This window comes from Myxocyprinus asiaticus, chromosome 36, assembly GCF_019703515.2.
Source record: "Myxocyprinus asiaticus isolate MX2 ecotype Aquarium Trade chromosome 36, UBuf_Myxa_2, whole genome shotgun sequence".
In the NCBI taxonomy this organism is placed as follows: Eukaryota; Metazoa; Chordata; class Actinopteri; order Cypriniformes; family Catostomidae; genus Myxocyprinus; species Myxocyprinus asiaticus.
The window spans coordinates 3,887,328-3,914,396 of NC_059379.1; the positions used below are offsets into that span (position 1 = coordinate 3,887,328).

General features: G+C 39.3%; 1 long non-coding RNA gene across 1 annotated transcript; it reads left to right on the forward strand.

Annotated features, from left to right (window-relative positions):
• Positions 1-9,237: 9,237 nt before the first annotated feature.
• LOC127427358 (uncharacterized) lies at positions 9,238-14,883 on the forward strand. Its single transcript, XR_007894932.1, has 3 exons — positions 9,238-9,331; positions 10,294-10,387; positions 13,192-14,883. It is a non-coding gene; the product is annotated as an uncharacterized LOC127427358 (long non-coding RNA).
• The last annotated feature ends 12,186 nt before the right edge of the window (positions 14,884-27,069 follow it).

Sequence of the window (27,069 nt, forward strand, 5' to 3'; positions counted from 1 at the left end):
GAGATACTTTAGTACTCCTTTATTGAAATTCTATTGCTGTTTTCTATGAATCACTTTGTGCTGTTCTGATTTGAAAATAGCTGATACATATTCATACAGGAGGGGCCGAAGGCTAAATTGAATCCATATTTCACTCTGATTGTGTTTGGTCTCTGTGGTGCGGTCTGTTACCCTGATGTGATTGGAGGGGGAATCCTCGATTGAACCTATCTACAATGTTCACTTAAACAGCATCACCTCAATGTATACAAATCCATATATGCAAAATAAAGTATCACTTAAAGGGATAGTTTACCCAAAAATAAAGATTATATCATTGTTTAATCACCCTTCCAAAGCTGTATGAATATTTTCTTTTGTGGAACAAAACAGAGATGTTACACAGAATGTTAGCCTCAGTCACCATTCACTTTCAATGTGTGGAAAAAGATGCAGTGAAAGTGTATAATAAGTGTGTGTGTGTGTATATATATATATATATATATATATATATACACTATATTGCCAAAAGTATTCGCTCACCCATCCAAATAATTGAATTCAGGTGTTCCAATCACTTCCATGGCCACAGGTGTATAAAATGAAGCACCTAGGCATGCAGACTGCTTCTACAAACATTTGTGAAAGAATGGGCCACTCTCAGGAGCTCAGTGAATTCCAGCGTGGTACTGTGATAGGATGCCACCTGTGCAACAAGTCCAGTCGTGAAATTTCCTCGCTACTAAATATTCCACAGTCAACTGTCAGTGGTATTATAACAAAGTGGAAGCAATTGGGAATGACAACAAATCAGCCACGAAGTGGTAGGCCACGTAAAATGACAGAGTGGAGTCAGCGGATGCTGAGGCGCATAGTGCGCAGAGGTCGCCAACTTTCTGCAGAGTCAATCGCTACAGACCTCCAAAGTTCATGTGGCCTTCAGATTAGCTCAAGAACAGTGCATACAGAGCTTCATGGAATGGGTTTCCATGGCCGAGCAGCTGCATCCAAGCCATACATCACCAAGTGCAAGGCAAAGTGTCGGATGTAGTGGTGTAAAGCACGCCGCCACTGGACTCTAGAGCAGTGGAGACGCGTTCTTTGGAGTGACAAATCACGCTTCTCCATCTGGCAATCTGATGGACGAGTCTGGGTTTGGCAGTTGCCAGGAGAACGGTACTTGTCTGACTGCATTGTGCCAACTGTGAAGTTTGGTGGAGGGGGGATTATGGTGTGGGGTTGTTTTTCAGGAGCTGGGCTTGGCCCCTTAGTTCCAGTGAAAGGAACTCTGAATGCTTCAGCATACCAAGAGATTTTAGACAATTCCATGCTCCCAACTTTGTGGGAATAGTTTGGGGATGGCCCCTTCCTGTTCCAACATGACTGCACACCAGTGCACAAAGCAAGGTCCATTAAGACATGGATGAGCGAGTTTGGTGTGGAAGAACTTGACTGGCCTGCACAGAGTCCTGACCTCAACCCGATAGAGCACCTTTGGGATGAATTAGAGTGAAGATTTCGAGCCAGGCCTTCTCGTCCAACATCAGTGTCTGACCTCACAAATGCGCTTCTGGAAGAATGGTCAAAAATTCCCATAAACATGCTCCTAAACCTTGTGGAAAGCCTTCCCAGAAGAGTTGAAGCTGTTATAGCTGCAAAGGGTGGGCCGACGTCATATTAAACCCTATGGATTAAGAATGGGATGTCACTTAAGTTCATATGCGTCTAAAGGCAGATGAGCGAATACTTTTGGCAATATAGTGTATATATACACACACACACATTTATACCACAGGTCTGTTGAATGCTTGATTCTGATTGGTTGACGGACATTCTAAGGTATGCTTATTTTCCAGTAAACGCACTGCTATGAAGTAGTTCCAGGCCTTGACCGCATAACGGTTCCATATCACTTCGCCAAATTATTTCAGTAAGTTCAAAGAGCCATACAGGCTACACTGTTAGCAATTTTTGTAAATCGGGCAGTATTTGACTGTGACATTATGAACAGTTTACTACTGTGGAGTGATAACAGTATGCTACTATAGTTTACAGTTGCATTGTGGGTAAATATACTCTAAGAGTATTAAAATACAGCATTTTTGATTTACTGTAAATCCAAATACAGTCAAATTGAGCATGTAAAAAACTGACCAATGACAGGAGAGTTCTATAAAAAAAAGTCATCGATTATTTCATGTTTAAGGAGTTCTCACAATATGTTAGGCTTCCCAGTTGCCTCAGGCTTCACTGTGTGGCCACTAGAGAGTGGATATATTTTTCGATGTAAACTTCATTTCTCTAAACTTCAACATTCAGAAATTGACATTTTTTTTCAGCCAGTATTTGTGTGAAATTAACAGCAAGGACTCCATACTGGTTCTTGTGAACCACTTTCGGAATGGCTCAGAAAGGTGAGTGTTGAGGCAATTCGCGCCTATTTTGTATTTTTAATGGGTTTGTATTTTTACGTGTTTATTCCCTCATGTAAACTTCACTGTAAGATTAGTTACTAGATAGTTAGCTAGTGGAGATTTGATTTTGAATCACCATGTAATCGTAATATTTGATAGCCTACTGTGTGTTTGCTGGGCTTAACCCTTACAAAATGATTCAAAATGCACATCTGCGATCAATGTTGTCTCTTTCTGGAGACCATATATGCTTTTAATAGGTTTGCATAGGGGCACAACTTGACAAACTTCAGGTTTTCGTGTACTAGGCTATGTCTGAATCCTAGTGTATGTTCACAATGGCTGCATCAAAAAAATAAAAAAATCTCAGAAATGCTGCCTGCCTTCTGATGCTCTATGCGAAGGTGTCAGAGAGCGAGACAAAAGAACCCAAAAGCAGAGGAACAGTTCAGATGATTTATTTACAATAAATGATCATGTTAACTGTGCTGGCGAAGATTGGAGATCCTGGCACCGGCTGCAGTAGAGGCAAAGAGTCTTGTGAATGAGTGTGCGCCATAATCGCGCAATGGGCAGATCTGTGAAAAGTGTGTCCAAAGACGAGTGTGTGCATTGTGGAAGTCAGGAGCAGATCCGTAGAAGCGCAGTGAGGTGCAGAGAATAATGGCCAGCAGATTTGAAGGTAATCACATTCCCGACACGCGGGCAGAGACGAGGAATCCTTAGTTGAAGATTCGTGAGTGCAGAGAACAAGTGTACAGCAAGCTGGAAGGTAACCACACTCCTGACACGCAGGCAGAGATGGGCAACCAAACAGATACATGAGACGGGATTAACTAGGCAGAGAGTGTGAGGTAAGTTACTTCACATCAAATAATAATCTATCAAAGACACTGAGAACACAAAGGGTTTAAGTAGGGAGTGAATTAGAGGAGAACCAGGTGTTGCTAGCACGCTAATTAGTGGCATGATCAGCGTTCCCCTGGGAACAGTCAATGTTCCCATGGAAACACTGATCATGCATGCCAGCTTCGCCTGCAAAACATGAAGGAGAGAAAATAACAAAACACACAGAATATACCGGCAAACTCACCGGAGCCATGACAGAAGGTAGAATGAAAATAAGGTACTTTTCAAACTGTTCTGAGACCATTTTCCTTGAAAGTCCCCTTCATTTAAAACATGCTGTCGGTTAAGCCATTAACTGATTAGGCAGTGGGTCAGCTGCCCAAAACTTACACAGTAAATGTATAGTCTTGTATGTATTTAATGTTAATACATGTCTGTGGAGAGTCCTCATAAGGATAGCCGCACCAACATGTGTGTGTGTGTGTTTGTGTGTGTTTTAGGTCATATCAACACAGATGCAGAGATTTGCATTCCCAAGTACTTCATAGCTGATCACTCTTGGAAAGATCCTTTAAAACATGAATTAGTGCTACTAACGTAATCTGAACTTCCTGATTTTTTTCACTAAAAAATAACAAATTTGGGACACTTGCAATATATAGTGTATAAGTCATTTAGACTAATTTAACAGTGCTTTTGGTTTTGTCCTTTCCTGAACTTCACCAATCCTGGTCACTATGTATGCACTGTATGGAAAAGAGAGAAAGGGGTTGGCAATGGAGTTGGAATGACGTTAGGTATGTAAATTATGGCAGAATTTTCATTTTTGGGTGAACTAACCATTATGAGAAAAGCTCCCACATTTACATATAACTAAGGACAACACTTTCAAATGCTTTAGCAAGATTAAAGCGATATATTTATTTATTTTTCAGGGGATTCAGTTCAGATATACAAATTCTGTCATAATTTACTTGTCCTTATGTCGTTCAAATCCCTTATGAATTTCTTATGCTGAAATCTTAAAGGATTAGTTCACACAAAAATGAAAATTCTCTCATCATTTACTTGCCCACATGCCATCACAGACATGTATGACTGTCTTTCTTCAGAGGAGCTCAGATGAAGATTTTTGAAAGAATATTTCAGCTCTGTAGGTCCATAACATACAAGGGAATGGGTGCCAAATTTTTAAGCTCCAAAAAGCACATATAGCCATCATAAAAGTAACCCATATGACTTCAGTGGATAAATTAATGTCTTCTGAAGCGAAACGCTAGGTCTGTGTAAGAAATAGATCAATAATTAAAACTTTTTTTACTAAAAATGTTAGCTTCTGGCCAGGTTGTTGATGAGGGTGGAGTTCAAACAGCCTTCTGCGTGACGTATAGCGTGTAAGCCTAAGCGTGGAAGCGCAGTGTTGTTTACAACACAGGACCATAGTTAATAATACATACAGTAGATGCCTCATTCGGCAGGTCTGGATACGTCAACTGTGGCGTCATCTTGGAACGGTCAACAAGGAGAACAGTTTTAATTGGTTTGAATGCAAGTGAATGGAGGAGATGCCTCAGACCAAGCTCCTTGCTCAGGCCACTGCATAAACTGTTTTTGTGTGGAAACATTATCGCGGTCCATAGGAACAGCCATAAGGGATCTATGTATGAATATCTATGCAGAGGAGGCTTTCACACTTAAGTCACACGAGAAGCAGTTTGAACTCCACCCTCGTCAACGAGTAAACCACAGAAGCGAACATTTTAACACCTAGCATTTCACTTCAAAAGACATCAATAATCCACCGGAGTCGTATGGATTAATTGTATGATGGCTATATGTGCTTTTTGGAGCATCAAAAATTTGGCACCCATTCCCTTGCATGTTATGGACCTTCAGAGATGAGATATTTGTCAAAAAAATCTTCATTTGTGTCCTGCTGAATAAAGACAGTCATACACGTCTGGGATGGCTTGAGGGTGAGGAATTGATGAGAGAATTTTCATTTTTGGGTGAATTAACCATTATTAGAAAAGCTCCCACATTTACACAACTAAGGACAACACTTTTGAATATTTTAACAAGACTAAAACTATATATTTATTTATTTTTCAGGGGATTCAGTTCTGCCCAGTAAATAAATGGATGTTGTCTATTGAAAGCAAAGTCAGAGGTAAGCACATCTTGTAATATGCCATACTGTTTAAATCTGTTCAAAAGCTTTTTATATTAATAGAGGTGACTCTGTCATAATTATCTCGTCCTTTTGTTGTTCAAAACCCATATGAATTTCTTATGCTGAAGACAAAAGGAGATATCTTCATAAATATCTCTAGCTGTCTTATCAATACAATAGCAGTGGACAGTGCCTTCCTGTAGCTTGTGCTTCATATTCCAGGTCTGAAGTGATATGTTCACTTTGTGTGATTAACAGAATAAAATAATATAAATATATATTATTTTATTAGTTTGGAGCGACATTAGTGAGACATGCTGAAAAGCAAATGGTCATGTATCATAGAATATTTATTTAGAATTTATTTCTAGGGTTCATTGTGAGGATAAATCCAGACACCAGGCGATCCAGACGTTGCAAACGAAGAAACTCTAGCCTGAATCCTTGTGTTGCTTCCTCTAACCACCAGGGAGCTTGTTCATTTGAGTTTGCAAAATTATTAATCTACCACACGAGAGTATGTTTTGCTCAGAAGAGTTTATGTAAGAACGTTTTTTAAGTGAATGACTGCATTTATTCAGGAGTGCTAAAAATGAAACAATTTTCGAAATGTCGAAATGTTATTGCAAGAATGATTGCACCTGTGAATGAGGTTCATTATTAGTATGGACATGCAGAAGTGTTACAGTAATTTAAAGCTCTAATTGAAACTGAAAGGAGTGGGAATGTAGTCAATTATGACACATTGAAATAACTGATGATTTGACTTCATTTTGAAGATCCATTGCACAATAAAATTATTGAAGTCACATTTGTTGTCATATTCTTTTTTATTCACTGGCATTGTTAAAGTACTGCAGTTCTATAATGTGTATATATTGTATTCCAGTATATAAACTGGAGAAAGTGACCATCCAATTACTGTAAATTTTAGTGTAACATTATCTATTAATTGTATTACAGTACAATACTGATGCAATAAAAGAGTAAAATACTGTAAATTTTACTCTGTAACAGTACATTGCTGTAACTACAATTTACGGTAAGATGGATGGTACTGTAAATGCTTTTACAGTAAAATTACTGTAATCCAATTACAGTAAGTTACTGGCAAACTGCTGCCAGTCACTGTAATTTCTACAGGAATTTTTTTACAGTATACCACAAAAAAATAACCAGTTAATACAAAGACATTGGCTAAGTACAGTACATCGGATAAGAATGACAAACAATGTCTATATATCAAAAATGTTTTTAAATTTCTATTCAAAAAGCTCTCTTGCAATCCCTCTCTTTCTTTTGCTCTGGTCTTACAATGACACACAAACACACACGTGTGCACGCACACACACACAAACAAACACACATAAGCGCACACAGACACACTGACATACAAACATACAAACATACGCTCACTCTCACACACTGACACACGCAAACACACACATACGTATAAACAAACACACATATGCACACTCACTGAAACATACATCTGTGCACACACATTTACATATGCAAATACACACACACACACACACACACACAGAGAGAGACTTGAGTCGTGACCAATAAACAGAGCCTTGATGTAAAAAGCATCCCCCGACTTGATCAATACAACAGTTTCTATATTATCATAAATAACTTTCTGATATATATCTGTGAAAAGCACCCTCGCACTCCCCCTCTCTCTCGTTCTCACACACGGACACACATGCATACTGTACACACACACATACTCACGAGCTGGGACACATGGGCACTCTGACCGGTCTGCGGCAACGCAGCACCATACGCAGCAAGCTGTGATGCACTGTGTGTTCTGACACCTTTCTATCATGGCCAGCATTAAGTTTTTCAGCAGCTTGTGCTACAGTAGCTCTTCTGTGGGATCGGACCAGACGGGCTAGCCTTCACTCCCCACACACATCAGTGAGCCTTGGGTGCCCATGACACTGTCGGCTGCTCTGGTTGTACTTCCTTGGACCACTTTTGGTAGGTACTAACCACTGCACACCGGGAACACCCCACAAGACCTGCCGTTTTAGAGATGCTCTGACCCTGTCATCTTACATCACAATTTGGCCCTTGTCAAAGTCACTCAGATCCTTACGCTTGCCCATTTTTCCTGCTTCCAACACATGAAATTCAAGAACTGACTGTTCTCTTGCTGCCTAATATATCCCACCCCTTGACAGGTGCCATTGTAACGAGATAATAAGTGTTATTCACTTCACCTGTCAGTGGTTTTAATGTTGTGGCTGATCAGTGTATATATATTTAAGTAATATCACAAGAGCAAGAGTGCGATATGGCCCTTCATCAGCACTGCTGTGATTCAGCCGTAGGTAATCACAGCAGAGCTGATTTAAGGCCATATAGCATGATTGCGAGTGTGATATTGCTTATATACAACAGTTCAATGAACAAGTAAATAAAAAATGAGGCAAAACTGAGTGCGGTCACAAAAAAAAACGCATTTGTGCATGAAACTAGTTTCATACACGACAGACCAGAATCTGCCGTTGCTGGTTCAAACCAAATGATGCATCTAAGCCTCTCAAAAATTTCACTTTAGAACTAGTATCTCGGCTTGGGCTGTTTCTAACAAGTTATTGGAGAAACAAGGAAGTGTGTGTGTGTCTGTGTGAGAGAGAGAGCGAGAGCAAGAGAGAGAGCATGTGCATGTGATTACCTGAGTTTGTCACAACTTTCAAACAGAGATGCTGCGGTGTGTTAGTCAGCTTTCTGAAGATAATGTCATTTTGGTCAAATGCACCCCTTTTTTCTCTGTGGAATAATAGCCGTCTGAGTAGGATTATTGCTCCCTATTTTGTGGTAGCTGGTGCACAAGAGTCATTCGCTATAAAACCACAATCTCCTCCGCCATTTTGAACAGTATGTCCTCTCCAGTAAGAGGTAAGTGCCTTGATTTTGTGTAATTAATCAGTCAGATGTGTCTCTCAGCTGTGATGAGCCTTAATGCTGAAGTTGTTAGTTTAAAGCTGTTGAAAGCTATTTCCCAGCTTAAGTAGTGTAGTATTAATCTGAGCGATCACAGAGTGCTGATGAATGAAAACACTAACTGACTGACGGTGACTCACTGCACATCTACTTAAGTGGCTCATTTAACACACACACACACACACACACACACACACACACACACACACACACACACACACACAAATGTTTTTTGTCGCCACCTGCTGGCAAAAATCTGAGATGTCACAAAAATAACACATCTAGCTCTTTACACATCTGCACTGCTCTTACATTTTAGTTTAGAATGGCATGAATACAAGAGTGATACAGACAGTGAAGCATCTGAGTGATTATGTTCTGAGACATCAGTAGTCATGGAACGGCTCTTGTCCAGTCAGATTTCGAGGACTAAAACCACCTGCCTAATATTGTGTAGGTCCCCCTCATGCCGACGAAACAGCGCCAACCCACATCTCAGAATAGCATTCTGAGATTATATCCTTCTCACCACAGTTGTACAGAGCGGTTATCTGAGTTACTGTAGACTTTGTCAGTTCAAACCAGTCTGACCATTCTCTGTTGACCTCTCTCATCAACAAGGCGTTTCCATCCACAGAACTGCCGCTCACTGGATGTTTTTTGTTTTTGGCACCATTCTGAGTAAATTCTTGAGACTGTTGTGTGTGAAAATCCCAGGAGATCAGCAGTTACAGAAAAACTCAAACCAGCCCGTTTGGCACCAACATTCATCCATGTGATTATCTAACCAGCCAATTGTGTGGCAGCAGTGCAGTGCATAAAATAATCAGATACGGGTCAGGAGCTTCAGTTAATGTTCACATCAACCATCAGAATGGGGGAAAAATGTGATCTCAGTGATTTGGAGCGTGGCATGATTGTTGGTGGAAAGTCACAGGTTTGGCAGAACATGAGGGTGAGTAAATCGTTACAGAATGTTTATTTCTGGTTGAACTATATCCTTACATTTGTGAATAAATGGTAAATTCAGGTAATTTAGGCTACATTTTGCCTTTTATCTCAATGACAAAAAGATCTCACAAAACTGGTCAAGCACAGATCATATTTCTACACAAAATCCAAGGAAAAATATGTAGGGATTTTGCTTTAAAAAAAATCTAAATAAAATATATTCTAAGGACAGGTTTGGAACAAAATGAGGGAGAGTAAATGATGACAGAATTTTCATTTATGGATGTACTATCCCTTTAAATTGGTGTATTGTAGGGTCAGTTCTGGTAAAATTGGACCATTCATTGCCAATTATGTCACTGACAAAATAATTGGCCAAATTTCCTTTACATTATAATTATAGTGTTAATAGATAAACATTTTGCATTTTATATACTTACATTTGTATAAATGGGTGAATCTCATGAAACTTGTCAAGAACATCATATTTTATATATATATATATATATATATATATAATTGAATTATTCCATTAACATGGTAATACATTTTATTGTTTGGTTTAGGTGCAGCACATCTATATTAGTCCTGATGTAGTCTAATGGCGGGAACAATACATTTCATGCATATCCTTATGAGTTTGCGTGTGCACATTTTTCTTTTGTTTTACTGATCTACTGGATGTGTCATTTTTTACCCATACATTAAGGACGGAATAATGTAAAGTCAGTCAATCAGTCATTCTTGTAAAATTGCACAGAAAGTGGTCAGAATAAGCACTCCAATTGTTTAATAATCAGTGCTGTGCACTGATTCTACTGAAACTTTTAATAATTCGAGCATTGCAATGTTTTCTAGTGCACTAACTTTTCTGCTCTTTGTGTCTGTACTGAATCATGAAATTGTGACATTGTATATTTTACTTTGACTTCAAATTATTGATCACATTGTGATGTTTTATTGCAGGTCCCAGTGAAGACAGCTGAGATCTGTGAGAAAAACAAAGACTGGCTGAGTTTTCACTGCAGACACCATCTCAGCATGTGGACGGAGTCTCTTTGTAAGGGTCACCGTAGAGAGCACAGGCCTGGTTAAGGTCTTATCTCTTCATTTCCTAATTTTCAGCCGTAGAGCTTAGAACAAGACTGGAGTTTGAAGTAGCTGAAGTTCCCAGGGTTTAGAGAGAGGTCCAAAATAATCCCAAAATATTAAAAGAAAGGGCTCGATTATTTATGGATTTTCCCCTAAGACATAAGTTTGCTACTCTTTCTGTTTGATAGTCTTAGCATTTCCATTTTTCTTTCAAGAGCTCCCCAATTCCTTAACGGAATAGTTCAACCAAAAAATTAAAACTGTCAACAATTACTCGCCCTCATGTTTCATGTCCTGTATGATTGACCGTTGAACACAATAGGAGATATAGGCTGAGTGCTCTTTTACATATTTTAGTGAACAACGCCTTGAACGTCAGTCTGTTTCTCACAGAAAAGCTGTCGTATGTCTTCAGAAGACTTGGAATATATGCTGTACACGTTGTAATGATTAGTTTTGATGGATTTATGGTGCTTTTTTTTGTCCTTTTTGGAGTTTATCCAGCCCCTGGTCCCCATCCACTTTCATTTTATGGAAGAGAGCTGCTCAAACATACTGATAAACATCTGTTTGGTGGTCCACAAAAGAAGGAAAATCATACAGATTTGGGTGCATAAATGATGACAAAATGTTCACGTTTGGGTGAGCTGTCCCTTTTAGATATGTGTGTGTATCTTAGGCATGCTGGCTGCCTTATTGGAGCATTTGTGGTTTGTTTATAGTGCAGTTTTGTTCTTAGGTTTATTAATGCTGTTTTTAATTTCGTGACATTTAAAAAAGATTGTGTTTATTTTGCAAAATGTTCTTAGTGGTTTAATTCCAGAGGTTAATAGCTTAAAGTAAACACACCCATAGTGCTCCACTCTCCCCCAAAATAATTCAACAGCAAACGTATAATGTTTAATTAATATTTTCAGTATATATTACTTTGTCACTGCAAAGAAGCAGAACGTTATGTGCGTGTACTTAAAGGTGCTTTATTAAACAGAGTGACAACAGCCACCCAGGGATTCCCGCTGAAATTCACTTTCTGAAAAGTTTCCGCTCTGGGCTGTTTTTGTTTCAGATCAAATGTCTACAGACCTGTATTTTACTGTGTGTCTTGAGCCGAACAGCTGAAATGACATCAACATTTTGAAAACTGAAGGTCTGTGTTCTACCTTTAAGCGGCACTGCTGATGTCCAGCTTCTGTTGTAACCACATAAACAAATGTTCTGTCTTCAATATCGATACCATTTCTTTATAGAGAATGAGATGACTTGAAATGATTTTACATGAGAATGAATTTACTTCTACTACTATTATCTTTAATCGCAAGCCCTTTTGACATTTAATTGTGCAGTATATGAATTATAGATATCAACAATACAATTTTCACTAGGCTAAAATGCTCATTCTTGATATCAGCCATGAAATTACTGTTAGTGAAAATGGTAATTTTTGTTATCAGTAATTAGGTTGGCTTGACGAACAACCTAAAACCAGGCTTTGTTAAGGCAACATTAAACTTCATCTTGTCAAACTTTACCTATCTGGTTAGATTTGCACTGGTAAAATAAAATTTTCTTGAGATAAAAAATGACGAATTGAATTTCAACTATCCACCTTGTTTTGCAACACAGAAGCAAGCAGCGGCTGCATTTCTGGCGGATGTGAAAAGTTCCACTGGCATTGACCGCAGTGTAAATAACTAGAAGGTTATAATACCAGAATTTAGTGATCTGGGCTTCTAAACTATCACACAACCACATGATGTACAGCAGAATTATGTGCCAATGTCGGATAATTGTCTAGCATCAGCATTTATAGTAAAAGAGTAAGTAAATAATTCACTTGTTGCTGTGTGTTGTTGTATTGAAGAGACGGTAATAAAACCTGCTTCTTTCTTTACCGAGATGTGACGATGCAGTCTTTCTTGTCTCAATGTAAACTTCCATTCATATGTACCTGCATAATCTCCAATGATGCCTTTATTTGTTTATTTCCAAAGGCGATTTTTCATAAGCCATGCTGAATGCATGATATGCATGTCTGTTTACTATACACTGCTAAGAAAGAGAGAATGCTCTCTGACAAGAACGGAGAGTAAAATGTGTTTATTATTTTACCAAGATGAAACAAGATGCAGTTTTGGTGCAAAGAAAGTTGAAGCAGCATTTTTCCAGCATCTTTCTTCTCTCTGCTGGTTGTGTAAAGTTTGTGGAGGACTGTCCTGTCAGCGCCTGATTTCATTCATTCTGCCAGTGCAACAGTGTGTGATAAAACGATGGCAAAATGTGATATACGGTAAAACTACAGTATATGCGCTCAAAACCAATGAGTTTATGAAAATCTTAATTAATGATAATAATATGTCAACATTTATTGCCAGCCTGTAATATAAAGCAGCATAATGTAATATTTTTGTTAGCTAAAATAGCTGGAAGTGGCTTATACCAGAAGTGGTCCACATTCAAGGTTGATAAGTGCGGCGCCCTAGTTTTGATGAAAAATAAGGTGGATAGTAAAAAAACATATTTATTGATATCAAAAATGGAATTTCAACAATTATAATTTCACAATGATCTGTCATTCAGTTCAATACAAAATAACAGATATCTAAAATGTATTTCTTACTAATTGAAATTCCAGTTTCAAATATCAGCAATGCACTTCTTACTAGTATAAATAAGATTTTTTATATCAATAATTACATTGTTACAAGTGCAAATGTCCATTCCTGATATCAACAAATTAATTACAACTCTATTTGTTTTTTATATCTGTTGTAGGATTATCCACGAACGAAGCCATCAAATGAACACAACACCAAATTCCACAGATCAGAGAGAGCCCCACCAAGCCATTAGAGAGTCATAAAAATGAATCCATGGTGCCTAAATTGCTGAAGGAGACCGTCTCTACCATTCCTGCTTAATCTCAAACTAGGGTAATGACAGCGCTAACCCATACAGACAACCTTTCTTTGTTCCACAAACTTAAACCCTCTGTAAGACCAAATGGCCAAGTAACACCTTGTGACCTTAAATGCGTAAATCCGCGGCCATATCAGGAAACGAAGACAGTCCCAAGGCCCGAAATCAACATAGACCTAAAGACAGGGACACCTCCTCTCCCCATCCTGCACATTCCAAAGACATTCTTTCTTAGCTCAGCAGAGACCGCATGAGATCCGCCTGAATTACAATGAACAAAACAATGCCAAGTCTCTTTATTCTGGACGATAATTAGTCATGAGGTCTTCATGAGATTCTCATTATTCTGCAAACAGCATCTGAAAGGAATCCATGAATGTTGTACTTTGCTGAAGTTAACCCTCTAAAATGTACAGAATGCATTTAGATCCACCATGTACACAATACATAGCCTTGCTAGATAATTCTGAAAATTACTTTGACCTGTGATTACTGTTATAACTGACAAATTAATGATTATAGCCGATGTACCTTTTAAAATGTGTAGTGATGATTATAATCTTTAAATATTGTACTATTCAAGGCTTCACCTGTTAAAATACCCCGACAATCAGGTTTCTCTTAACGTGTAATGTATTATCCATGTTGTAAAACCAGTGAATTAACCAGTATGATTGGTAATCAGGGATTTTCATGTTTTGTTACTTACACGTGTAATATTTATGAAAGTATGTCATATTTAGTATATAAATGCTTGCTTGTTTACATAGAGAATGTTGATGACAACGTTTTCAAGATATAAAAGTTCATGATTAAACCTTCACTATTTTGAGCCAGAGTTGAAAGAATCCTGTACACACAAAGGATTGTAAATCAACTCTGAAAAGGACAGACCAGTTGACCATGTGACTCTGAAAAGTCACTTCTGCTTGGCTCAGGACGCCTTTGGGGTGCAGCCAATTTCAGTTCAGATGTTTCCAAAACAGGAAGAACGCTGCTTCTGCTCTTTGGAATCCTCTCTTGGAACCGTTGCTTGGTCTCCTCTCTTTGGCTCTCTTGCTTCTTCCTAATCCTCCGTGCCATGTAGAGTCCAAGGAAAACTCGGGACACAAAAGTCCCGAGGAAGCCTCTCACTCTCTGCTCTACGGTTCAGACATCCAACGGGAGTCACGAGTCCTTCTTGCACACAATAACTTCAATCCATCCAGACAATAACTATCTGATCATAACAGAAGTCAAAATTATCGACGGAACGAACTTTCTACAAAGAGCCAAAGAACCAAGCAACACAAAGAACGCAACGCAAGGAAACGCAACGATGCGCAAGTACATCTCCAGACTTTTGCTCAAAGTGCTGGTGTATTATTTAAATACTTTGGGTAATCTGATTGCAAATTGATGTAGACTCAGAGAAGGATAAATTATTCTTAAAGGGATTGTCACCAGACTCCATAAATTTCATTTTCTCTGTATTGATCATTTATTTCACATTCTGTCACTACTCACCAACCTGTTTCATGTTGTATGTCTTAGATTAGTTTGTTTAGAATAGCAATAAAGTTTGTCTGTATTCAAAGATAATTTGACTGTGGTATATTTTGATAAATATTCTCATCCCTGTTTTTAAAAGATTTCGCTTCAAACTATACCTAAATATGTGTAATATTATTTTTAATAATCCATGAGAATAATATTACTCCAATAAGATAATTTATCATAATTCCCTTATTAAAGCTAATTCCTTACAATAGAAATTGTGAGCGGATACAACGAGGTGTTGTATTACGATTTTAATGGTGGAGAATTTTATTCAGACAAATAATCTAGTTATTTGTCATTTATCTAATTTAGAATGGATGTCAACGTGACTAATTCCATTATAAATATCCTTACATAATAATGTAGAATGAGGACAGTTTAATTTAATTCCTAGCTCACACATACTGTTTTCCTTACATATAATGGTGGGGGTACACGGGCACTTTAACCCATCCTGTGTACATTTATACTATCAAATTTCCTACATATATTGATGGTCAAATGCGGCCAAGATTCGTAAACAAATTAATTAATTATTTACATATAAATTCGCAACACTGTAATCTGTTTTTTACCAGAGGCAATGTTAATTATTGATATCTGTTATGTGATTGTAACTCATAAGAAAGCCTTTTAAGATATCTTTAATTACTTTCCAGTTTATTAATATCTTAAATGCATTTTCAGATATCTGACATATCAGATCTAGCATGTTGAAATATATTTACAGATATAAAATAGCATTTTCAATAGTTGTAATCAGAGACTATTTAGCAGTGATGGGCCACTTCTGTTAAAATGAATGGGAGAAATTAGAACAGCCAACGGGTGTAGAAAAGGAAGTCCCACCACACAGGTAAAAGAGTCGATCAGCTTTTAAAAACAGACATCGCCTGTCAATCAGCTCAAGAACGCTTATGCGCAGACAACCAAGGAAAGTAGCCATTTTTTTGCGTGATCTGAGCTAAAGACGCACCATTTATGTTACCAGTGTTGTCAGATTTTCCTACTGATTTAGAATACGTTCTTTGATCGTAATCATTTGGAGATTTCGGTCTTTCCCTATTCAAGAAGATAGAAGCTGTACATGTATGGCGCTTGTATTCATAGAAAAATAGCTACCCAGCCTACCCAAGAGCGTTCCAAAGATGGCCACTGAGTGGGCTGACTTGCCTTGAAAGGGACTTTGTTGTAATTCAATCACTGATATCAGGAAGGATATATGTACAATTAACTATGAAGCAATTATTGATGATATCTATTTATTTTTTTTTACAGTAAGAATTGAAAATATAAATGTTGGTATATAATTCATATCCTGCACATGATTAAATGTCAAAATGGTTTGCTTATCTTTGTAATCTTATGGGTATTAGAATGTAATTTATGAAATATCATATTATTTGTCTTGGAGAGACAGATTTTTGATTATTGCCAAAAAAAAGTCTGGTATACTTCAAAGCTTATTTTGTCCTCTTAGATGGACTGAACCACCCAGCAATACAAGAAAAGATTGTTTGACTGACATATAAAGCGACCAATAACAGTTTTTGTTTTTGCAAATGCTTTAGAAGCAGGTTTATCAGAAATGACACAATCTTCTGAACATTATCCATAAAAACACAGAAAATAGCGGTAATTATGTGTGATATGTGTGGTCATAATTTAGGTACAAAACAAATTCATAAATACGGATTATTTCACAGACAAAACTCAAAAATAAAGTGGAATATATAGATGTCAAACAAAGCTCTGGACACTTTTCGAAGATTTGATGCCACTAACCTCACATACTTTGGCATATCTGACTAGTTGTTCCTCAAAAGCAATTGCTAGCAGCCTGATAGTTTGTCAACACAACATTGTTTCCCAGCGGACTGATGCACCCTGACTCCTGCAAGTTGCATAGCAGCTGGCCAACGTGATCGGAGCTTACGTTTATTCACGAATGCTTTCCCTTTTGATGTGCAATATGCATTAAGATGGTTAGCGGACGGACTGTGGGCATCATAATCTCACACCTACAAACATGCAAATGTGCATGATTTCATAAGAATGTACTGCATAATCACCCCCACACATTGCAATTATTGATCCTGCTGTGCCTGAATAAGATTCTGTGAAAACCTTTTAAATAAGGGGACAGATAGCATTTAATTGATTTCCTACCTTATGGAATCATCCAATTACCGTTCTAAACTCGGGGTGTTTCTGACTGATTCTATGCAAATACAGTGCCACCTCAATCGAGAAAACCTGCAGGTGAGATAGATAAACTCAGCAAAAAAGAAACGTCACAGTATTTTAAAGATAATTTTGTGAAAATCCAATTAACTTTACAGATCTTTATTGTAAAGGGTATATTCAATATATTCAAATAGAAAACAGTTATTTTAAATTGTAAAAATATTTCACAATATCATTGTTTTTGCTGTATTTTGGATCAAATAAATGCAGCCTTAGTGAGCAGAAAAGACTTAAAAACATTAAAAAATCTTACAGATCTATAAACTTTTAAATGGTAGTGTAGGTCTAAAGTTTTTAAGTAAAGTCTTTATGTAAAGAAAATGTATAGTCAGATAATACGTTAAATCATTAAGTCTCCTAACATTCATTCTCTCTCGGGGGAGGGGTCTTTGTCTCCTCAGGTGTGAATCACATCAATATTCATGATCATCCACGCCTCCTCGCATATGGTGTCTTACAAGTGTCGCAAGTGTCTTACAAAAGTTAAATGACTATGTTGTTTTGTATGAATGAGTGATCAGGATGGTTTTCACATCATTTTATAGCAAAAACTCTAGGCTACAAGATCCAGTTCTCAAAAGTCTTGTGAACAAATGTTTAGTATGTGATATATGGCCTTATTTCAGTGACTTACAATTTTTGTTTTTTCAAAAACCACGCATAAACGTTATTTTCTCAAAGATACAAACATGTACATACATGCTGTTCACATATTATTGTATCCCAGTTTGTGCTGAACACAGTATTATCAGACTTTAGCCATTAATATGTTTTTAAGCAACTGACAAAAACACAAATGTCAAGGCATGTCAAAACTTCTCCAGGGTCCAAAACACCCTCAGACCCCACAGGTTTAAACAATGTTTTCCATGCTTGTTCAATGAACCATAAACAATTAATGAACATGCACCTGTGGAACAGTCATTAAGACACTAACAGCTTACAGACGGTAGGCAATTAAGGTCACAGTTATAAAAACTTAGGACACTAAAAAGACCTTTCTACTGACTCTGAAAAACACCAAAAGAAAGACGTCCAGGGTCCCTGCTCATCTGCGTGAACGTGCCTTAGGCATGCTGCATGGAGGCATGAGGACTGCAGATGTGGCCAGGGCAATAAATTGCAATGTCCATACTGTGAGATGCCTAAGACAGCACTACAGGGAGAGATGATCATCCTCGCAGTGGCAGACCATGTGTAACAACACCCGCACAGGATCGGTACATCCGAATATCACACCTGCGGGACAGGTACAGGATGGTAACAACAACTGCCAGAGTTACACCAGGAACGCACAATCCCTCCATCAGTGCTCAGACTGTCCGTAATAGGCTGAGAGAGGCTGGACTGAGGGCTTGTAGGCCTGTTGTAAGGCAGGTCCTTTCCAGACATCACTGGCAACAAAGTCGCCTATGGGCACAAACCCACCTTCGCTGGATCAGACAGGACTGGCAAAAAGTGCTCTTCACTGACGAGTCGAGGTTTGGGTGGAGGGTCTGTCATGGTCTGGGGTGGTGTATCACAGCATCATTGGACTGAACTTGTTGTAATTGCAGGCAATCTCAACGCTGTACGTTACAGGGAAGACATCCTCCTCCCTCATGTGGTACCCTTCCTGCAGGCTCATCCTGACATGACCCTCCAGCATGACAATGCCACCAGCCATACTGCTTGTTCTGTGCATGATTTCCTGCAAGACAGGAATGTCAGTGTTCTGCCATGGCCAGCAAAGAGCCCGGATCTCAATCCCATTGAGCACGTCTGGGACCTGTTGTATCGGAGGGTGAGGGCTAGGGCCATTCCCCCCAGAAATGTCCGGGAACTTGCAAGTGCCTTGGTGGAAGAGTGGGGTAACATCTCACAGCAAGAACTGGCAAATCTGGTGCAGTCAATGAGGAAGAGATGCACTGCAGTACTCAATGCAGCTGGTGGCCACACCAGATACTGACTGTTACATTTGATTTTGTCCCCCCCACACCTTTGTTCAGGGACACATTATTCCATTTCTGTTAGTCACATGTCTGTGAAACTTGCTCAGTTTTTGTCTTAGTTGTTGAATCTTTTTATGTTCATACAAATATTTACACATGTTAAGTTTGCTGAAAATAAAAGCAATTAAAAGTGAGAGGACATTTCTTTTTTTGCTAAGTTTATATGGGAAAAAATCATCTTTGTGCATTATTGATCCAGGCTCTTAAAATCACTAATTGGTGGTCACACTCCAACCCACTGATCAGGCAACTCATCCCAAACAGAACTGGGTAATGAGTCTCTTTTTATAGAGTCTACTGGCTCTTTGGTTTAAGTATCCACATTATTCAATTGCTTTAACACTTGCTCAACAAAATCTGATTTTGTAACACATTTTGTATGATTTATTTTCAGGAGAATCTGGGTTACGACACAATAAAGTCAGTGATCACGTCAAATGCTCATTGTCTTTCGCTTGTCTTGTGACCACTTGCGAAATGCCATATTCCAATTTATTAATTTTTTAATTTGTTTTATTTTTTTATTTTTTTTCACATTTAGAATAATAGTAAAGTCATCAAAACTATGGAATAACATAAATGGAACTATGGGAATTATGTTGTGACTAAACAAAATCCAAAATAAATAAAAGCTGTGTTATATTTTAGCATCTTCAAAGTAGTCACCCTTTGCCTAGAATCTGCAGACATGTACTCTTGACATTTTCTCAACCAACTTCTTGAGGTATCACCCTGGGATGCTTTTTAAACAGTATTGAAGGAGTTCCCATCTATGTTGGGCACTTATTGGCTGCTTTTCTTTATTATTTGGTCCAAGACATCAATTTCAAAAATGTTTTTTTATTTTTTTTATTACATTTTAGTTTTATAATGAAATCAATATGGTGGCACAATTATATTTTTGTCTACAAAACTAATTTCAAACATTTAAGCATACGCATTCAGATCAAAAGATTTTTAAGATCATGAGAAACATTTCAGTCAAGTGTTTCAAAACTTTTGACAGGTAGTGTGTGTGTGTGTGTGTGTGTGTGTGTGTGTGTGTGTGTGTGTATATATATATATATATATATATATATATATATATATATATATATATATATATATATATATATTATAAAATCTAACTGTACAAATATATTTATAATATAAAGGATTCATAAATATATTTGTGTTACTTAAGCTGTAAATACATAAAACATTTTTTAGATGCTGTCAGCACATATTGTATGTTTCAGCATCTATTCAAACAAAATGTATGTTTAAATGTACAAATAGCTACGTATAATAATGAAACTTTTCCAGAAAAAATATCTAAACATTCTTAAAACAAGACAAAATGGCACATATCAAATCTTAAAATAATTAGTTAGATTTATGCTTGGAAAAAATAAAAAAAACATGCAGATGGGGTTGAAAAAAAAGAGCTTGTTTTCCTTTCAAATTAAGTTTATTTTTCTGACCTAATTGGCAAATGGGCCTACTAAGTTAAGTAAGCACATATTGATAAAATGTAAGTCATTTTGGATAAGAGTCTGTCAAATGTAAATGTAAAGCTTTTTTTTTCTTATTTTAAAGATGAAGTTTGTTGTTAAAATACTTTCCCCAATCCCAACTTAATATGCAGAGACCATAATAACATAATAAGCCATTTGTAGGTTAATTAAATTAATTAAATTTTTTTTTCTTCTTTTTTTCCCCCCGAAAACTGTAAGCACTGTGTCTTTGTGGTGCTGTAAAAAAATCCTGTTTGTTTTGAGTGACACATCCAGCCAGAAACAACAACATAGACTCAACCAATGGAGTGAGTTTGGGGCGGGCTATCTGTTTGTTTGATCTGCAGCAGACGGGGAGTGTATTCCCACTATATTCTGCCCTCTTTAATGTTTTGACCTTCCAGTCCATGTGCTCAAAGAGCTTCACTTACTCAAAGGGCACACTGAACCATGTATCGCTCTGTCTCTGTTGTCTGTGTGGTGAAATGTATTTACAGCATGTGACATGGCACTTTCATTTGTCATGTAGGCTGGGTATTACTGCTGTGTGTGTGTTAAAAACTGGTATATCCTGGCTTGTGTGGCAGTGTGGAGTGTGCAGGGTTTCCTCTTTTAACTCCTCTCTTCACATTATTAAAGACAGTGACACTAACATGAATTATTTGCCACTATACAGGCTTTTCTCCCTCAGATATTTACAGGTAAAAAATTCATTACAGATCTTACATAATTCAGCATTACTGGTTGTTCCACAGATATAGTCTGTTTGTACACACAGAAATGCAAAACTTTGTTGTGCAACACTGACAGAACAAGAGTGCCTTGTGCGTTCTGTCTAACATCTCCTTTTGTGCTCCACAGGAGAAAGTCACACCGGTTTGAATGGAACAACATGAGTTTGAGTAAATGATAACAGACTTTTTTTTTTTTTTTTGGAGGTACTCCTTTAACATCAAAAAAGTGACACACCTCAGACACATATTCTTCACTTTGGTGCTGATGTTTTTTTTTTTTTTTTTTAAGGGTAAACTGTCCCTTTAAAGACACCTGCATGTACTGGCCAGTACAGGATTGTGGCATTATTTAAAATGCATTCAGATTTAAGTGCCCCTCTGGTGAATGAGGCATCAGATATCTCATAATATCATGCACTAGAGAGGCAATGCTTGCAGTGTGTATGAATGAGACCGCTCAAGATCACTCGCCCCTCTAGGATTTCAGCCGGAGGCGAATGCTGAGGCTGCATTTCTACTGTTTTAGCATTGTGTCCTTGATCCGAGATACTCACTGCTAAAGTGGGCTTTTCAAGTGCGAGAATGCCTGGCTGTTTGCGTAACAGCATCTGCGAATTGAGAGACTAAAAAAATGTATTGATTAAAATTAATGAATAAAATCAATTGCACATTTTATTAAATTAATTCAAATAAATATTCACACCAAAAATGGGGATGTTGCTTCTGAAAGTTCATGTACCCTGAAATCATCCCCATTCAGCTGAGTTAGTCAAGTCAAATAAAATTTATTTGTATAGCGCTTTTCACAACAGGCGTTGTTTCAAAGCAGCTGTACATTAAATTACGCTATAACAGAAAATGAATGAATATAATGCCAATATTAGTTATTTATGTTTAGTGGTTACAATTAGTAAACTAAGTAAGTGTTGTGGGTCAATGGTTAAACAAAATGATTTTTGTATGAACTAAGTTTTAGTGTTAAAGTCCTTGAAGTCGTCCCAAATTAACTGAGGAAATATGCATTGTCCTTTGATTTTGGCTGATGAAGGCTTTTGTTTGTGGTTAATTCATTTTCTATGTAGTTATTTTTTTTTAAGAAAGTGTTGTCCCTCCTTTGACCAAGTTGAAATTGATATCATTCAGTGAGGAGCATCGCAGTCTGGCTGTAAGCTTATGGCAAGTCATTTTGGTGAACTCCATCCTGAACCCATGCTTCAGACAGTGGCTCACTAGGAATCCCATGTCTTTGAGTTTGCATCAGTTCAGGAAATTTCTAGCCATCCACTCTTTGACTTCATTTATACACTCTGTTCATTTGAAAAATGTTGAAATTTAGTCGGGTTTCGAAAAAATATAAAGTAGGGTATCGTCGGCATAACAGTGGAAATGCATTCCATGATTCCTGATAATATTTCCCAGGGGGAGCATATATAAGTAGAAGAGCACAGGCCCAAAGTGGTAGCAGTCTACTAAACAGGACCTAAACCATGCTAATGCAAGTCCACAAATGCCAGCATAATTCTCAAGACTATCCAAGAGATTTATGGTGTCAAAGGTAGCACTAAGATCTAAAAACACTAGAAGAGACATGCAGCCGCGATCAAATGATAAGAGCAAGTCATTTGTAACTCTGATAATTGCAGTTTCTGTACTGTGATGGGGTCTAAATCCTGACTGAAATTGTTCATATATATATATGATTTATCTGTAGAAATTAGCATAGTTGGGAGGACACCACCTTTTCTAGTATTTTCATCATAAATGGGAAGAGAAGAGGTTCTGAGATTACAGGGAATACCTCTTTTAAGAGCTTATTTGGTATTGGATCTAACATCCATGTTGTTGCTTTTGATGTTTCATTCAACAACACTTCCAGCTTTGGTCACTGGCGGTAGAGATTTAAATTTCAGTAAGTAACGGGAGCCAGCTGGTATGTGATAGCTGTGTGGTATGTGTAAACCTCACTCCCCTGGCCTCAAAAGGCGCACTAGTGACTGACGTTAGAGGCTGTAACATTTATCCTCCTCATTAGCGCGCCCACCTCCCATGCCGGAGACACAGGTTCGAATCCTGCTCGGGCAGGTCGAGCAGGACCGGTTACATAAGCACAGACCGATTTGAGCATCAAAGCTTTCGACTCTCTGTTGCCAAATTCACAGTGTGATCAGATTAATTCAAAGGCTGCAAGTATTTGCTTATCTCAGTTCAAATGGCATACTCCATGGTTTCTATTCTAGCAGAAGAAACAATCAAATGACCCTTAATTCTAAGCCATTTTGCATGAGATGCATCAACTTTGATCATTGTACAAAAAAGCAAATGGACAACTGTTCTGCAAAAACATGTCACTTATTATAAGACACTAGCATCATACAATGAGCTGAATAATTTTAGGTAGTTCTACAGTAAGTGTTGCAAAACATGTGCAAGCATTTCCACATTTTATGCATTACTATAAGTAATGAATATCTAAATTAAAATTATTCTAAAGAAAAAATAATAACATTTTTAACATTTTACAATAAGTTTCTATTTGTTAACATGAGGTAATGCATTAGGGATCATGATCTAACAATGGATAAACAATATATTTTAACAGCATTAATTAATATTGGTTAACGTCATCTACAAAAAATACTATTGTTCATTGTATGCTTATTGTTTTCATAATGCATCAACTCATATGAACATATAACTTTTAATTAAACAAATTATTATTATTATTTTTATTATTATTATTATTATATGTCGAAATTAACATTAACCAAGATTAATAAAAGTTGGAAAATTATTGTTTATTGTTAGTTCATGTTAATTAATAGAGTTCAACTTATGTAAATTAATACAACCTTATTGTAAAGTGCGTCATGGTTACTGGTGTAACCTCCGTTCCCTGATGGAAGGAACGAGACGTTGGTGTCGATGTAGTGACACTAGGGGTCACTCTTGGGAGCCCGAGACACCTCTGGTCTTTGATAAAAGGCCAATGAAAATTGGTGAGTGGTATTTGCATGCCACTCCCCCGAACATACGGGTATAAAAGGAGCTGGTATGCAACCACTCATTCAGGTTTTACGCTGAGGAGCTGATATAAGGTCCAGCCATTTCAGCGGGTAGTTCAGCGTTGTGGCAGGAGGGACCAACGTCTCGTTCCCTACATCAGGGAATGGAGGTTACACCAGTAACCATGACGTTCCCTATCTGTCACTCATTCGACGTTGGTGTCGATGTAGTGACACTAGGGGTCCCTATACAAAACGCCACAAGGCGGAACTGTGTTACGTGAACTGGCGGTGTGTGGTGGGCAGACTTGCTGTGTGCCTCATAGCCAGCACACCAGGTCAACACGTAACCTCCCCCAACACAGTTATGAGTGTCGAACGGCCCTTTTTGGGGACAAGTCGACTATCCAGAGATAGAGACAGGCTTAACCCAGTCGTGGCCTCTTTCCCCTTCTCTTTTTCCACTCCCTAAAAAGAAGGGGGATTATCCGACTGGGCCGCCAGGTTTAGTCGTGGTGTGTCCCTTCCAAAGGGAGGACACCGTGGAGACCACACCTCGCCCCAAGAGAGGGGGGGATATTTAAGTGGAAGAATACATCACATGGTCTTTCCAACCATGTGGAGAGCCTTCAAGGTAGATCCTGCCCAATGGGGGAGGAGTTACTACAACATGGAGACTGGGGCAGAGGGGCTCTGCCCAAGGAAGATGCAGTTTGCCAGCAGGGAAGTGAATTAGCGGAAGATATAGATCGCATGGGGTTAGACTTACAGGGAACCGCCACATGCGGAGCACCTACCCCAGAACCGGGCTCTTAGTTGGCGCGTGTACTGGGCCGGCAGCGAGTCTCTCCGAAAACTCGACTGCCACAGGGCTCGGAGGAAGTCAATCAGGGAACAACTTTTGTGAACACTACTGGGAATTAACAGCGCACATCTTCAGCTCAAAAGGAGGTGGAAGGCGCTATGTGCAAGCGATACACCCGGCCGGCTATCCCAGGCTTATCCGCTTGTGTTGCGTGCCACTACCTGGGATGAAACCGGTTCCACCCGGAGGTTGTAGAACCTTGCAAAGGTGTTGGGTGTTGCCCAGCCCACTGCTCTGCAAATGTCTGTTAGAGAGGCACCTCTGGCCAGGGCCCAAGAAGCCGCTACACCATGGGTAGAATGGGCTCGTAGCCCTACAGGGGGTGGCATGTTTTGGGCAAATATGCCATAGTTATGGCGTCAATGAGCCAGTGGGCGATCCTCTGCTTGGAGACAGCGCTTCCTTTCCGCTGTGCACCAAAGCAGACAAAGAGCTGCTCAGAGACTCTAAAGCTCTGTGTGCGATCCAAATAGATGCGTAAAGCATGCACCGGACACAGCAACGACAGGGCTGGGTCTGCCTCCTCCTGGGGCAGCGCTTGCAGGTTCACCACCTGGTCCCTAAAAGGAGTGGTGGGAACCTTGGGCACATAGCCCGGTCGGGGTCTCAGGATCACGTGAGAATAGCCCGGACCGAACTCCAAGCACGTTTCACTGACAGAGAACGCTTGCAGGTCACCTACCCTCTTGATGGAAGTCAGCACAGTCAGGAGGACAGTCTTCAAGGAGAGTGCCTTAAGCTCGGCTGACTGCAAAGCTCAAAGGGGGCTCTCTGTAGACCCTGAAAAACTACAGAGGTCCGTTGAGGGAACGAGGCATGGCCTGGAGGGATTCAGCCTCCTGGCGCCTCTTAGGAACCTGATGATCAGATCATGCTTCCCTAAGGACTTACCGTCGACTGCGTCATGGGTGTGCTGGTATGGCAGCAATGTACACCTTCAAGGTGGAAGGGGACAGCCTCCCTTCCAACCTCTCTTGCAGGAAGGAAGGCACTGATCTGACTGCGCATCTCTGGGGGTCTTCCCGATGGGAAGAACACCACTTAGTGAACAGACGGCACTTAAAAGGCATACAGGCGCCTTGTAGAGGGAGCCCTAGCCTGAGTGAACGTGTCTACCATCACATATGGGAGACAGCTTAGGTCTTCCGCGTCCCGTCCAGGGGCCAGACATGGAGATTCCAGAGGTCTGGGCGCGGGTGCCGGATGGTGCCCCTTCCCTGAGAAAGAAGGTTCTTCCTCAGGGGAATTTGCCAGGGGGAGCTGTCGCGAGGAGCGTGAGGTCCGAGCACCATGTTTGGGCGGGCCAGTAGGATGCTTACCAGGATGACCTTCTCCTCGTCCTCCCTGACCTTGCACAGGGTCTGTGGAAGCAGGCTTACTGGGGGAAAACGCATATTTGCGAATACCAGGGGACCAGCTGTGTGCCAGCGCGTCTATGCCGAGGAAGGCCTCGGTCAGAGCGGGCAGTGGGGAGGATTCTTGGGAGGCAAACAGGTGCACCTGTGCCTGTCGAATCGACTCCAAATCAGCTGGACCACCTGAAGGTGGAGTCTCCACTCTCCCTTGAGGGTAACCTGTTGTGATGGCGCATCCGCCGAAGTGTTGAGGTTGCCCGGGATATGAGTAGCTTGCAGCGACTTGAGGTGTTGCTGACTCTGTTGGAGGAGATGGCGGGTGAGTTGTGACAAACAGCGGGAGCACAGACCACCTTGGCGGTTGACATATGCTACCGCTGCCATGCTGTCTGTCCAAACTAGCACTAGCTGAAGCGGCCTCATATGCATCAACCCGATCGGGGTGGCCACCGCCGAGGATGCCATATGCCCCAGGAGCCTCTGAAAGAGTTTCAGTGGAACCGCT